This window comes from Schistocerca gregaria, chromosome 2 (genome assembly GCF_023897955.1).
Source record: "Schistocerca gregaria isolate iqSchGreg1 chromosome 2, iqSchGreg1.2, whole genome shotgun sequence".
In the NCBI taxonomy this organism is placed as follows: domain Eukaryota; kingdom Metazoa; phylum Arthropoda; class Insecta; order Orthoptera; family Acrididae; genus Schistocerca; species Schistocerca gregaria.
In genome coordinates, this window is record NC_064921.1 from 858848205 (window position 1) to 858863260 (window position 15056).

Sequence of the window (15056 nt, forward strand, 5' to 3'; positions counted from 1 at the left end):
TCCCATCTGATAAGTAATGATTGAAACCTATTTTAGTATAAATTATCAAAATTGAGCAAAGAATCCTTATTATGCACTGATAATGTTAGCATCCTTCTCACAATGTTTCCCAGCCCGTTTGGTTAAGATTGCCTAAGAGTTATTCTATGGATGGTATACACTGCTCCTCCCACATTCTGTATATCTCTGAAGGTAAGTGTGTAAAACTTGATTGATCCGCTATTAACCAATCAATTGTGACCACCAAGCACAATGAAACAACACTGAGCTTTGGAGGACAAATGTAAAAGTATCCTCTTTCTAATCATCTCAGTTTTAACTACTGCTAATCTCCCTAGTAAAATAATTTTTGAGTTGAACTCAAAACTAATGTTGTGAACTTTGTGCCATGAGTAATTTGTGTAAATAATATTATTTATATAATCCCATAAATGTTGAGTGCTGTTAGTTTCACAAGTGTCAATGCATTTAGGTTATTCATTTCCTAACTGTTTAAGTCACATGTATTTTACAGGAGTTAAACTGGAGGGAAAAGAATCCAGAGGACACTATTTCCACATCATCAGGGGTAGGTATGTGATAAGTATCATACTCCTCCTTTTAGATCAACAAACTGAACAGTTAAGTTCAAATATTTCAACATTTTGTGTCTGAAGCAGTTGCCAAATGTCTCCCTAAGAAGTTAATGTAAATTTAGATATATGCTATTTGTGATAGTTAAACTGTCTTTCACTAAGTATAGTTAACACTTGTATCTGTTCCAGAAACTACATTTTTGTTCCTTTGTTTCCTTTTTGAGTTTCTTTCTTATCTTGAAAAAAAACTATGATGACACTGTGTGCAGCTGTAGTGATGATTTTTTATGGGTGTTATTTGCCAGTATTTGATCTTGCAAACTTCTATTGTAGTACCCAAAATGAGGTAAACAGTGCTGTACTATTAAATACACTACCCAATTCAGTATAGCGGTATACGATACATGGCCTAAAATGACATACACTTCATGGTACATGTACAGTGAAGACAGTTTGCTCTGATCTGTGTGCTCTGCAGGATCCCATGGCATGGGCAATGTTACGGCCAGAGCAGGTTGGAAAAGGCTAGTGTCCACTCTGTCTGCTTTCCAGGAGGGTCTAGTCTGAGATGTGGAGCAGGCTCTGCTGGCAGTGACTGAGCACATTGGGTGCACTCGGCTGCAAAACATTTTTCATGTCGGCATGACTGATGTCTGCTGCCTGGATTCACAGGCCATCCTTAGTTCCTACAGGCAGCAGGCTGATTGGGTGAAGACAGTGGGTCATGCTCATAGAGTGAAAACACAGCTAACATTATGCAGCATCACTCCCACAAATGACCATGGTCTTCTGATTTGGAGGTAATAGGGTGGCTTAAAACAGAGGCTCAGACAATTCATTGATCATTGTGGATGTGGATTTCTTGCCCTCTGCTATTGGGTCGAGCAATGTATAGACCCTAGGTCGAGTGTGTGCACTACATGCAGGAAGCAGCTACTAGGGCAGCAGAGTATGTGCAGGGGGCACATGTGGATATCTTAGGATAGAAAAATCCCTCTACACACCTTATAAGACATATTCTGAGTGCACACAGAATAGCATTCAACATAGAAGATTGGAGAAACAAAATTTTAATAATGTATTACCCAATAGCAAGAGCATATATGGAAAGGTACCAGAACTAGTCTAATTTATAAATAATAAAAAAAATACCCACATAATATTAGGGACAAATAGCTGGCTGAAACTGCATGTCAACAGCAATAAAATCTAGACTCCAAGTAGAATGTATATCATAAAAATTATACACTCCCTGACTCAGCAGCAATGGTCGAACACCTGAGGGGAAACTTGGAAAAAATTTCATGTAATTTTCCTGATCATGTGGAGATTTTAACTTACCAGGGAGACTCAATGATTAGGATTGGTAGTAGTGACAGAGAATTACTTGAAATTTCTCTAAGTACCTTACCCAAAAATTATGATGAACAGTTAATTGGAGAACCAACTCACAAAGATAAAATCTTATACCTGCTGGAGACAAAAAGACATCAACTTTTTGAATCAACACAGAACAGGGAATCAGTGATCATAAGTCCATTACAGTTTCACTGAATATGGCTGTAAATAGTAATACAAAGAAAGGCAGGAAGATCTTTCTGTTTAACATGGGTGACAATAGACAAATTACCGATTGCCTGACAGGCAAACACAAAAATTTCATTTCCAGCACTGATAGTGTTCTGCATCAGTGGACAGATTTGAAGAGCATCTTACAACATGCTTTAGACATATATGTGCTGAGTAAAATTGTGAGGGCCAGAAAAGACTGACCATGCTTGGACAACCATGTTAGTAACCATAATGGCATTGAAACAGGAGATGCCACAGAAAAGGCTGAAATACTAAAAGTCTTTCTACAAAACTACTTCACAGAGGAAGATCACAAGGTAGTTCCTCCTTTAAATTATTCCGTAGATGGCAAATAACAGTTATCATAACAAGTGACCAAGGAATAGAAAAGCACTTGAAATCCCTTAAAAGAGGAAAGGCCACTGGACCTGGTTGAATACCAGATCATTTCTACACTCCTAGCAAAAGTGAACCATAGGTCTCCAGAGGTGTGAAGCATTGCTAATGATTGGAAAAAAGCTTAAGTCATTTCAATTTTCAAGAAGGGTCGTTAAGCAGTTGCATGAATTTATAGGCCTATATCTTTGACATTGATCTATTGTAGAACTTTGGAGCATGTTTTATGCTCACATATTATCACATTTCTATAGATCAAACATCTCCCCTGTAGACATCGACATTGGTTCCAAAAACAACAATCCTATGAAAGCCAGGTAGATTCTGTGTTGCCTGATATCTACATCTACATGATTACTCTGCAATTCACATTTAAGTGCTTGGCAGAGGGTTCAACGAACCACAATCATACTATCTCCCTACCATTCCACTCCGGAACAGCGCGCGGGAAACCGAACACCTTAACCTTTCTGTTCAAGCTCTGATTTCTCTTATTTTAGTTTGATGATCACTCCTACCTATGTAGGTTGGGCTCAACAAAATATTTTCGCACTCGGAAGAGGAAACTGGTGACTGAAAGTTCGTAAACAGATCTCGCAGCGACGAAAAACGTCTTTGCTTTAATGACTTCCATCCCAAATCGCGTATCATATCTGCCACACTCTCTCCCCTATTACGTGATAATACAAAACGAGCTGCCCTTTGTTGCACCCTTTCGATGTCCTCCGTCAATCCCACCTGGTAAGGATCCCACACCGCGCACCAATATTCTAACACAGGACGAACGAGTGTAGTGTAAGCTGTCTCTTTAGTGGACTTGTTGCATCTTCTAAGTGTCCTGCCAAGGAAACGCAACCTTTGGCTCGCCTTCCCCACAATGTTAACTATGTGGTCTTTCCAACTGAAGTTGTTCGTAATTTTTACACCCAGGTACTTAGTTGAATTGACAGCCTTGAGAATTGTACTATTTATCCAGTAATCGAATTCCAACGGATTTGTTTTGGAACTCATGTGGATCACCTCACACCTTTCGTTATTTAGCGCCAACTGCCACCTGCCACACCATACAGCAATCTTTTCGAAATCTCTTTGTAACAGATACTGGTTTTCGGATGACATTACTAGACGGTAAATTACAGCATCATCTGCGAACAACCTAAGAGAACTGCTCAGATTATCACCCAGGTCATTTATATAGATCAGGAACAGCAGAGGTCCCAGGACGCTTCCCTGGAGAGCACCTGATATCACTTCAGTTTTACTCGATGATTTGCCGTCTATTACTACGAACTGTGACCTTCCTGACAGGAAATCACGAATCCAGTCGCACAACTGAGACGATACTCCATGCGCCCGCAGCTTGATTAGAAGTCGCTTGTGAGGAACGGTGTCAAAAGCTTTCCGGAAATCAAAAACTACGGAATCAACTTGAGATCCCCTGTCGATAACGGCCATTACTTCGTGCGAATAAAGAGCTAGCTGCGTTGCACAATAACGATGTTTTCTGAAACCATGCTGATTACGTGTCAATAGATCGTTCCCTTCGAGGTGATTCATAATGTTTGAATACAGTATATGCTCCAAAACCCTACAGCAAACCAACGTCAATGATATAGGTTTGTAGTTCGATGTGTTACTCCTACTAACCTTCTTAAGCACTGGTGCGACCTGGGCAGTTTTCCAATCTGTAGGTACAGATGTATCGGTGAGCGAGCGGTTGTATATGATTGCTAAGTAGGGAGCTATTGTATCAGCGTAATCTGGAAGGAACCTAATCGGTATACAATCTGGATCTGAAGACTTGCCCGTATCAAGCGATTTGAGTTGCTTCGAAACCCCTAAGGTATCTCCTTCTAAGAAACTCATGCTAGCAGCTGTTCGTGTTTCAAATTCTGGAATATTCCATTCGTATTCCCTGGTGAAGGAATTTTGGAAAACTGCGTTCAATAACTCCGCTTTAGCGGCACAGTCGTCGGTAACAGTATCATCGGCACTGCGCAGCGAAGGTTTTGACTGCGTCTTGCCGCTTGTGTACTTTACATACGACCAGAATTTCTTCAGATTTTCTACCAAATTTCGAGACAATGTTCCGTTGTGGAACCTATAAAAGGCATCTCGCATTGAAGTCCGTGCCAAATTTTGCGCGTCTGTAAATTTTAGCCAATCTTCGGGGTTTCGCGTTCTTCTGAACTTCACATGCTTTTCCGGTTGCCTGTTTCGTATACCATGGGGGATCAGTTCCATCTCTTACCAGTTTATGAGGTATGAATCTCTCAATTGCTGTTACTACTATATCCTTGAATTTGAGCCACATCTCCTCTACATTTGCATAGTCAGTTCGGAAGGAATGGAGATTGTCTCTTAGGAAGGCATCTAGTGACACTTTATCCGCTTTTTTAAATAAAATTATTTGGCCTTTGTTTCTGGTGGATTTGGAAGAAACGGCATTGAGCCTAGCTACAACGGCCTTGTGATCACTAATCTCTGTATTAGTCATGATGCTCTCTATTAGCTCTGGATTGTTTGTGGCTGAGAGGTCAAGTGTGTTTTCGCAACCATTTACAATTTGCGTGGGTTCGCGGACTAACGGCTCGAAATAATTTTCGGAGAAAGCATTTAGGACAATCTCGGAAGATGTTTTCTGCCTACCACCGGTTTTGAACAAGTATTTTTGCCAACATAGCGAGGGAACTATAACCATATGAGTGGGGTATTTATTTGTTACGAGACTCAAATTTTTTCTGAACTGTTCAGCAACTATATCATCGGAGTCTGGGGGTCGGTAGAACTAGCCAATTATTAACTTAGTTCGGCTATTAAGTATAACCTCCACCCATACCAATTCGCACGAAGAATCTACTTCGACTTCATTACAAGATAAACTACTACTGACAGACACAAACAGTCCACTACCAATTCTGCCTAATTTATCTTTCCTGAACACCGTCTGAGACTTCTTAAAAAGTTCTGCAGAACTTATTTCAGGCTTTAGCCAGCTTCCTGTACCTACAACGATTTCAGCTTCTGTGCTTTCTATTAGCACTTGAAGCTCAGGGACTTTCCCAGCACAACTACAACAATTTACAACTACAATTCCGACTATTCCTTGATCCAAGCACGTTCTGTATTTGCATGCTCCCTTTGAGATTGCAACCCACCCGTACTTTCCCGAGGCCTGCTAACCTGAAAAACTGCCCAGTCCACGGCACACAGCCTCCGCTACCCGTGTAGCAGCCAGCTGAGTGTAGTGAACTCATGACCTATTCAGCGGAACCCCACCATCCTATGGCGCAAGTCAAGGAATCTGCAGCCAACACGGTCACAAAACTGTCTGAGCCTCTGATTCAGACCCTCCACCCGGCTCTGCACCAAAAGTCCGTAGTTGGTTCTGTCAACGATGCTGCAGATGGTGAGCTCTGCCTTCATCTCGTAAGCAAGACTGACAGCCTTCACCAAATCAGATAGTCGCTCGAATCCAGAGAGAATTTCCTCAGATTCAAAGCGACACACGTCATTAGTGCTGACATGAGCCACCACCTGCAGCTGGATGCACCCTGTGCTCTTCATGTCATCCGGAAGGACCCTTTCTTCCCCCCCCCCCCCCCCTTAGCAGCCATATCCCTAAGGGGCCCCATTACACGCCTAACATTGGGGCTCCCAACTACCAATAAGCCCACCCTCTGTGATTGCCCTGACCTTGGAGGCTGAGAATCATCCTCTGAAACAGGGCAGGCAGCTGCATTTGGCTCAGCCAGAGACAGTACCTGAAAACTGTTTGTCAGACTCATCGGGGAGGCTTTCTGATCAGCCTCCAGGGACGTCTTTCGCTGCCTGCCACGCCTTTGAACGACCTCCCAATCAACCACAGGCGAGGGCTCAGCCCCACTGCGGGCAGCAACCAGGGAAACCACAGCAGCAGACCGATCTGGGGACAGACGGGACGAGGTTGACATCCCCGTGATACCCAAGTCCATCTCCCCACAGTGGTGCCCATTGGTAACAGACTCAAGCTGCACGACCGAAGTCAACGCCAACTGCAGCCCTCTTCCAAACACAGCAATCACAGCCCCTGTCCATTCTAATTGATGCTGGACAACAGTTATTGAAACATGAGTACATGCCTAGATAACATAAGGGAAACACGCAAAGAATGTATGAACTAACCTGTACAAATGCCTAACGACTTCGCTACAATCTGCCTGAATTTGCGATTACAGTAACTAAAACTCGAAATTACACCTCCTATACGAAACTATGCAACAAATAAGTGAGCAAGGAGTATACGACTTGCTGCTGGCAGCCGCTTATCCAACGGTGGCAGGGAGCACACTGGCTGTGACCAACCGACAATGGCCGTTCAGAACAAAAACAGAAGACAAATGACTGCGCGAATTTACACTATTCAGGTACTAAAACGCGATGTTACAACTCTCAAATACTATAATACTTCCAGAAGGTGTTCAATACAGTTCCACACTGCTGCATAATGAACAAAATACAAGTGTATGACACACACACACACACACACACACACACACACACACACACACACACACACACACAAGTAGCTGCTTCCATAAAATATAAGTATACATAACAAAGCCTGGAATGTTTTTAGTTTTTAATTATTGACTTGAGCATGTTTTCCCTAAACTTTGATTATTGCCTTCTCGCAAAGTAACTTCATGGCTTTTAAATTTTCATTCTGATGCAGACATCCTTAGAAGTGTCAAAACATAGGTAAATGTATCAAACAAATATTTCCCACCAGCTGGCACTGTTATTTCTCCATTGAAAGTTATTTATATTAATACAGAACACAATTTCAAAAACATTGACACAAGTAGATTTTGAGTCATCAGCAGACAGACGTGTGTGCTTGTGTATTAATACTGAAAAACAGATAACTTTTAATTGTAACTATATATAGTTCCCCACTGGAAAATTTTGAACTGCTTATGAGGACTCTCCATTCCTTGCTACACTGTCAGTTAGGCAGTAGCAAGCATTAATAGTCTATGGTGACTTCAGTGTAGACTTACTAAAGGATTTTGATAGGAAAAATGATGTGGAAACCTGATTTGGATTCTACAATTTGATCTCAGTAATTAACTTTCCAGTACAGATGATAAAGACAGAAGAACCCTAACTGATAATATTTTCTTTGGTGACACTCAAAATAAGAAAATAACTGTTAACCCAGTAACAAATGACCTCACTGATCACGAAGTAAAGTCAGCCAGAGTAAATAAGGAAGTGCCTTACAGTGTAGATACCGCTCAGTGGAAATCAGAATAATTAATTACTCCAGGACACATATTTTCAACCATAATTTAAAGAGATAACCTGGAATAAAATTTATAATTAACCGAATTTCAACATAAAATTTGATCTAATCCATGATAAATTCATATTATTATTTGAAAATAACTTTCTGCATAAGCTAATCAGATAGGACACTAAACACTCATATACAATGCCATGGATCACTAGAGGCAGAAAAATATTTTGTGAAAGGAAAAAAGAAGTATATCTATTGGTGAAAACAAGAAGAGATCCTGTAGTAGTTGCACACTACAAAAACGTCTCAAAATTACTAAGGAAACTTATTAAAAATCAAGGAACATCTGTAAAATGTCAGAAATCTATGATTCCAACAACAGATGCAAGGCCATATAGAATATAGCGAAAGGAGAAACAGGGCAACCAGCAATAGAACAGGATAACATCACTATTTAGCTGAATGGAAAGGCTATAAATGGTGAGTCACAGGTACCTTATATATTTAATAATCATTTCATAAATATAGCAGAAAGTATAGGGACAAAGAGTACAAGAGAAAATCACAGCAGTATGTTGAAAAAACAACTTTCACAAAATTCAGTCATATGAATATAACACAAACTTCACCTTCTGAAATTAAGAAAATCATATATCCCCTAAAAATGAAAGCTCATCTGGATTTAATGGTGTTCCCAGTAGAGGATTAAAAATTTGTTCCAATATAATTAGCCCTGTCTTATCTCAGATCTGTAATGCATCACTAACTCAAGCCATCTTTTCAGAGAGACTGAAATATGCCCTTGTCAAACCCCGCTTTAAGAAAGGTGTTAGAACAGATGTCAGTAACTACAGATTTGTTTTACTACTGACATCATTTTCCAAATTTTTTGGGAAGGTGATGAATTCTAGAATAGCATCACACCTGAGCAGTTATGATATCCTCTGCAAATCACAGTTTGGATTACAGAAGACTTGCTCTTCAGAGTATGCCATTTACATGTTCAATCACCAAGTATTACAAGAATTAAATAACAAAATAGTGACAATTGGAATTTTCTGCTGCCTATCTAAGGCATTTGAATGTGTGAATCACAATATTCTCATATAATGTAATCGGACAGGAAAAAATATTGTACACACCAAGTGGCAGCAACACACGTAAATAAGGTATAGATATGCAAAGCTTTTGGAGCCAGTGGCCCTTCCTTCTGGCAGAAGGGCTGAAAGGTAAGGAGAAGGAGTGAAGGAAGAGGACTTGTGTGGTATAGGAAATGGGTGGAGTTTGGCAAAGTTACCCAGAAATCCAGGTCAGGTGAGACTTGCTGGATGGGATGAGAAGGAAAGACAGATTGTTGGGGACTATATTGCATGAGATGTGAAAACCTCAGAGCTGAAAGGTGGAAGATAAGGTAATATGCAAGACAGTTATTACTGCCAGAACATCATACATGAGTTAATAGGATCAAAAAGCTAAGTGCATTGTTTATGATAGATGGGGGAGGATGAAGGCAAAAACTAGACAGATCAAGAGTGAAAGATGTAGAAAACCAAGTTTCCCAAGGTTCAGGCTTACATCAACTACTTTTCCTCATATATTTAAATTATTTTCCATCTATTGTACAAGAAGCAGAATTAGTTCTTTTTGCAGATGACTCTAGTACTGTACTCAATCCAAGCATACATGCAGCAACAGAAGAAATGGTAAACAAAAATCTTAATCATATCATTGACTGATTTTCTGCAAATTGGTCTCACAGTCCATTTTAGAAAGCACAACCTATTCAGTTCTGCATATCTAGGTGTACTGCACCAATAAGTGTAACTCATGGTGAGAAAATAATAGTCGTGAGGGTGAAAAATTCAAAATTGTTAGGTGCCAACACTGATGTGAATTTAAACTGGAAAAAGCACTTTTGGAACTCCTGAAACAACATAGTTCAGCCATATTTGCACTCAGAATCATTGCAAATCTTGGGGAGAGATAAACCAGTAAGTTGACATATTTGTAGAAATCTGTTTAAGGTGTAGAGTTTCCTGACTATTGCTTCGCAGTATGTTTATTCCCTCATGAAGTTTGTTGTAAATAATCCACTGCAGTTCAAAAGGAATCATGATGTGCATAACTGCAATACCAGACGTAAAAATTACTTTCATGCTCAACATTAATCTTGTCTGTAGCACAACAGGGGTGCACAGTGCACAACTAAAATTTTTGACAAATTATCAAGTGATATAAAATGTCTGACAAAGAGCAATGTAAAATTTGAAAACAAACTGAAGAAATTTCTCCTTGACAACTCCTTTTATGCTATAGAAGAATTTCTGTTACTGTAATGTGTAAAAGAAGTTTGGTAAGAATTACTAATTCAAAACTGTATAAGCAAAAAAAATAATAATTAAAAATAAAACAACTTCAGCATGTTTCCATATTTACAAATTAATTTGCTGTGTAAATGTAAAATGACTCAGTCCGTACAATTAAGATTTATTGTGCAAATGATTCATGGAACATGAAACTAAATTACTGAGTTCTTTGTAGCAATTTCACTAAGTTGTTATCAAGATATATTTTGCAAAGAAGGAAGGGATGTTTATATCTCCTGACTTGAAATTTATATGATGATCTGGGATACCTTCAACATTTCTCTAACATCCAAAATCCTGGCCAGAACCATCCATGGGGCTTCTAGCAACTCTTAAACATAACAATGTTATTATTCACATGAAAGGCATAAATTTTAAAAAAATTATTGTAAGAGATGATTTACGACCATGTGATGTGTGTGTGCACTGTGGTGCTGATAAAGACAATAGATGATTATTTCATTGTTCACTGAAATCTATTAATTATTAAAATGTGCATTCAAATGACACGTGTAAATTCAGTGTATCAAATAACATAATAAACAAACAGATAACATCAGTGTGCCGTATGAGAACACTGTATTTTCTAATCAACTTTTTGTGATGTTATAAGAATCATGCTAAAATGCATCCCATTCAAAAACTATTAGTACTTTGTCACGAACAGTATCCCATAACAGTGATTTACATTATAAACATGTGGACTGTAGTTATTATATATCATATACTATTGTATTAATCATTGTTTTGTACTGAATATGCTCATAGCTAATTAACGAGTCTGGTTTGGTCTCTCTGAGTTTTAATTAGTGATTATTTTATTTGATAGGTCTCCTTTCGTGTGGTTCATATATCACATTCACAATCAGAAATAATATTATTCATTGTGTTTTAATTAATTGAGAGGAGATTTTTTACATAAACTTTTTACCCAATTAACCTCCTCATTGGGAGCTTTGTAAAATATTAATTCTTTACACTGAAACATGCATTGGTGTCATATTTTCATTGTCTCCTACTTATTAATTGTCTTTATATGCTTTACACACTGACTGTAACATGTTCAAATCAACAATAGTTTACAGAAACTCTGGGTGCACTTTGACACCACACCCATGGCCCAACAGACATGACCACTTTTCCCAACAGCATACTTTGCTAAAAGTTCAACCCTTTTTTTTCAATATGTAGTTACAAATAGTCAGTATAGTCTGATAGACAGGTATTGGCATTCGAGCCACAGCAGCAATGAACTCCATTTTTTTTTTTGTATAAAATCTAGTTAATATGCTCTCTGACAAAGTTCAAATGTTCTTTACTTGTTTAATTGCTTGATCTGCTACATTACAGGCTCAAATTCATAATTAAAATTTACTTATCTTACAGGTGTGTCAAATGCTGAGATATATGTAAGACCGGAAGTGCTACAACTGTGACGTCTCAGGAACAGACCCATAAAAAAACACTTCAATACTGTTCCAGCATGGGTGCTAGGAAGTGAACAAGAAAAACCATCAGTGGTAATTCTGCTGCCTGAAGGCTCAGCAGATAATGAATAGGTTTTCTGATGTGTAGATGGACAATAGAGTTTTATCTTCCAAACATTGTGTCAATAGGAAATAAATATCAAGAACAACAGAAATTTAAAGTACTTAAAGAAATAATATGTTGCCACTGAGCAGCTATATGTAATAGGAATAATGCACAGAATAACAGAAATCAGACTGAAACTCAATATAATACATCATAGACCTCTGTTATCAAGCCTCATCACAGCTCTTCCAATTCACTTGTATGAGCTTTTGTTTCTGATAGTTTGAAAAGATTGAACTGCCAACACTGATAAATTACATGTCTAGTCTGACTGTAACTATTTTTGCATGCAGTCATCACTGTTTTCCTTCTTAGTTATTTATGAATTTCATGTACAAAGCATGGAGTACAAGTGTGAATAACTTTTACACACATGAAAGGGAGTGAGTGAAAGATGCAGTCAAAATATATTGTACGTATGTTGAGTTGACTTCAATTCATTTTTAGCTGGGTTTCTCTGTCACTCTAATAACCCCTCATTTTCTTCATTATTCAGCTACTTTCAGCAGTTGCTCCATTTTTTTCTGACCTTGTTATCAGTTTCACGTACATATTTCTAAGATACTACTCAAGTAAGAAGAGAAATTTTGAATGAATTATCATGTGATACTGGGCAATAATCTAAGGAAGTGAACTAAGAGTCTCCCTCATGTACCTTATTGAAGTTCGTATAGCACTTGTCTTAAATTAGATATCTTCATTGGGAATGCCAGTTAATTCTCTTCTTTAAGCTGTATAATAATTATTGTAAACAGATGCCTCATTGTTGTCATTATTTATTAAACAAATAAGGTTTTGTACTATTAATGCTTATAAATATGAAAAAACAGATACTGTTACCAGTGTTTGCTGCATTACACCATTGTAAATTGGAAAGAAACTTATAAATATTTTTGTATCCTAACACTCAGTTCTTAAATTGTAATGCAACTACCTCCACTTTCTATTTTTATTTCTCAAAAAAGTTTTTCACATATTAAGTAAAGTTCCTCACTTTGCCATCACATCTTGCTCTCACCAATGTTCTTATTAATGTGGCTTTCTTACTTTCAGCCTTAATAATTTATTACAGTTACCTCTATAATTTTAATTCCATTAACCTTGAGGAAAAATGTGTTTGCACATCCTTGATCCTACCTTATCTGATACGTTTACCAAAGCATGCCTTGCTGTAAAACTGAGCAAGTATGACTTTTGTGTGAGTGCAGTTTTTTCCTAGTTGTAGGGGACAATAAGGCAAATTTCCTGACATTCACAAGCAATTTTCATCATTTATAGTCTCAACATTATGACACTGACTTTGTTCTGTTCTAATGGAAATATATATTTTTTTTTCTGTGGCACTTGAAAGAAGCTTTTAAGAGAACTTCAATGACAGAACATGTACAGCACTTGATCAAATATTATCAAAATAACAGCACTGCAAACCACTGTCCCACCACCAGGAGAAGAGATTCCATCAACATCTGCCCTGTCATACTGAATGTAAGCAAACACAAAACTCAGGTATGGTTCTTGTTGAGTGCATGAAGCCCAACAGTCTGTGTTCTGCCATTGTAGCAGTCAGACAACTTGCTTGTAAAACTATTGAGATACTCACATTGTGCATTGAGCATCGTTTATGGTGAATGTAGTGAAACTGTTAGAGAAGTGGTGCAGTTGTACACTGAAGAGTGTCCAAATTGTGCCAAGCAGTGTCACTCTGTCTTTGTAAACGTTATAAATAAAGTACTAGAAACTTGAAGTGTGGAGGATAAAATATGCGGAGGGAAAAGAAGAGGAACTGATGAAAGCTATTAAAACTAACATTTTAAAGGAGTAACACACAATGCAAATGTCACTTACTGGTAGTTCAAAACTACAAGAGGTATCAATCAAATGAGTGTTCTGCAAACACTGCATTCCGTCAAATTTCATCTTCTTCAAATTTCACTAGATCCACAGCTTCATGGCAGTGACTATCTAAATTTGATTAAAGCCTTCTGAATAGTATCTACAAAAAGTGCAAAGTCAGGTGGCATACCTAAGCAAAATTTTGTTTAAGGAAGAAGCATCATTTACAAACCATAGGCAAATCAGTCTTCACAACATGCACTAAACATCAGTTGAAAATCCATGCTGACTCAATGAATGCTCTTGGTCTTTCAATATTTGGTGCATGTTTTTAAGACCCACAACACTGGTCTCTGTGTTGTTGATGGAATTCTGAATACATTCAAGAAATGTGAGTTCCTAAGATATACTGCTGCTGCAGTTATTGGAAGACACCCCACTGAACATAAGGCAGTCAGTGTGGTACCAACATGATGGATATGCCTCTCATTCCACACACATGTTGACAGGCCCTCTTAAGAGCACATCTAAAGAGCATTGGAATAGTTGTTCAGGAAATGAAAAATGGTCTACAGGATCACCTAATTTAACACTTCTACACCTTTATCTGTGGTGAGATTTAAGACAAGAAGTCTATTATGAAACACTGAATGACTCCCAAAGGAATGAAATGCCGTGTAACACATTGAGTCCAGAAGAAATTCAATATGCAGTGCTGTTTCACCAGAGTAAATTTATAGGGTGCAGCAATGCTAAAGATCAATATTTTAAGCACATGGTATGATAGCCATGATAATATACATAAAAACCATACCCCGAGTTCCGTCCTTGGTGTAATAGGGCACACGTTCATGGAACCTCTTCCCCTGATGTTACAGTCGCAGGTTAGAAACCTGCCTCAGACATGGATTGTGTGATGTCCTTAGGTTAGTTAGGTTAAAGCAGTTCAAAGTTCTAGGGGACTGATGACCTTAGATGGTAAGTCTCATTGTGATCAGATTCATTTGTTATCTTGATACTGTTTGATCATGTACCATGCATATTATGTCAATAAAAATTACGTGTGAATATTGGGAAATTCATTGTACTGTCTGGACATATTTGGGATGGCCTACCTTAGCTGCCTCAATCTATCTACAGTATGTTCTGTTGTAGGTGGTGTATAATTGCCTTACTCCAATCCATATAAAATGTATTTCAGTTGTGCGGATGAATCATATTGGGTTACTGTTATGCTGCTAATGCAGTTGTGTGTTACACAGTAATACCAAGAAACATGTAAATCTGATACCTGTCTGTTATTTTGATGATACATAAAATTCACTAACATATTTATGAGTGGTCTCTATACCACTCATATATAGTTTCCTTCTACAACATAATTCTCACACCTTATTTTTCTGTTTTTAACTTTCTACCAATTTTTCTTGGTAGAAATAC

General features: G+C 38.1%; 1 long non-coding RNA gene across 1 annotated transcript in view; it reads left to right on the forward strand.

Annotated features, from left to right (window-relative positions):
- The window catches only part of LOC126335236 (uncharacterized), a 945258-nt gene extending 930565 nt beyond the window's left edge, over positions 1–14693 (forward strand). The window contains exon 3 of the long non-coding RNA XR_007564831.1: positions 14013–14693. This is a non-coding gene — a long non-coding RNA (uncharacterized LOC126335236). The remainder of the gene's footprint in view (positions 1–14012) is intronic.
- Positions 14694–15056: the final 363 nt, after the last annotated feature.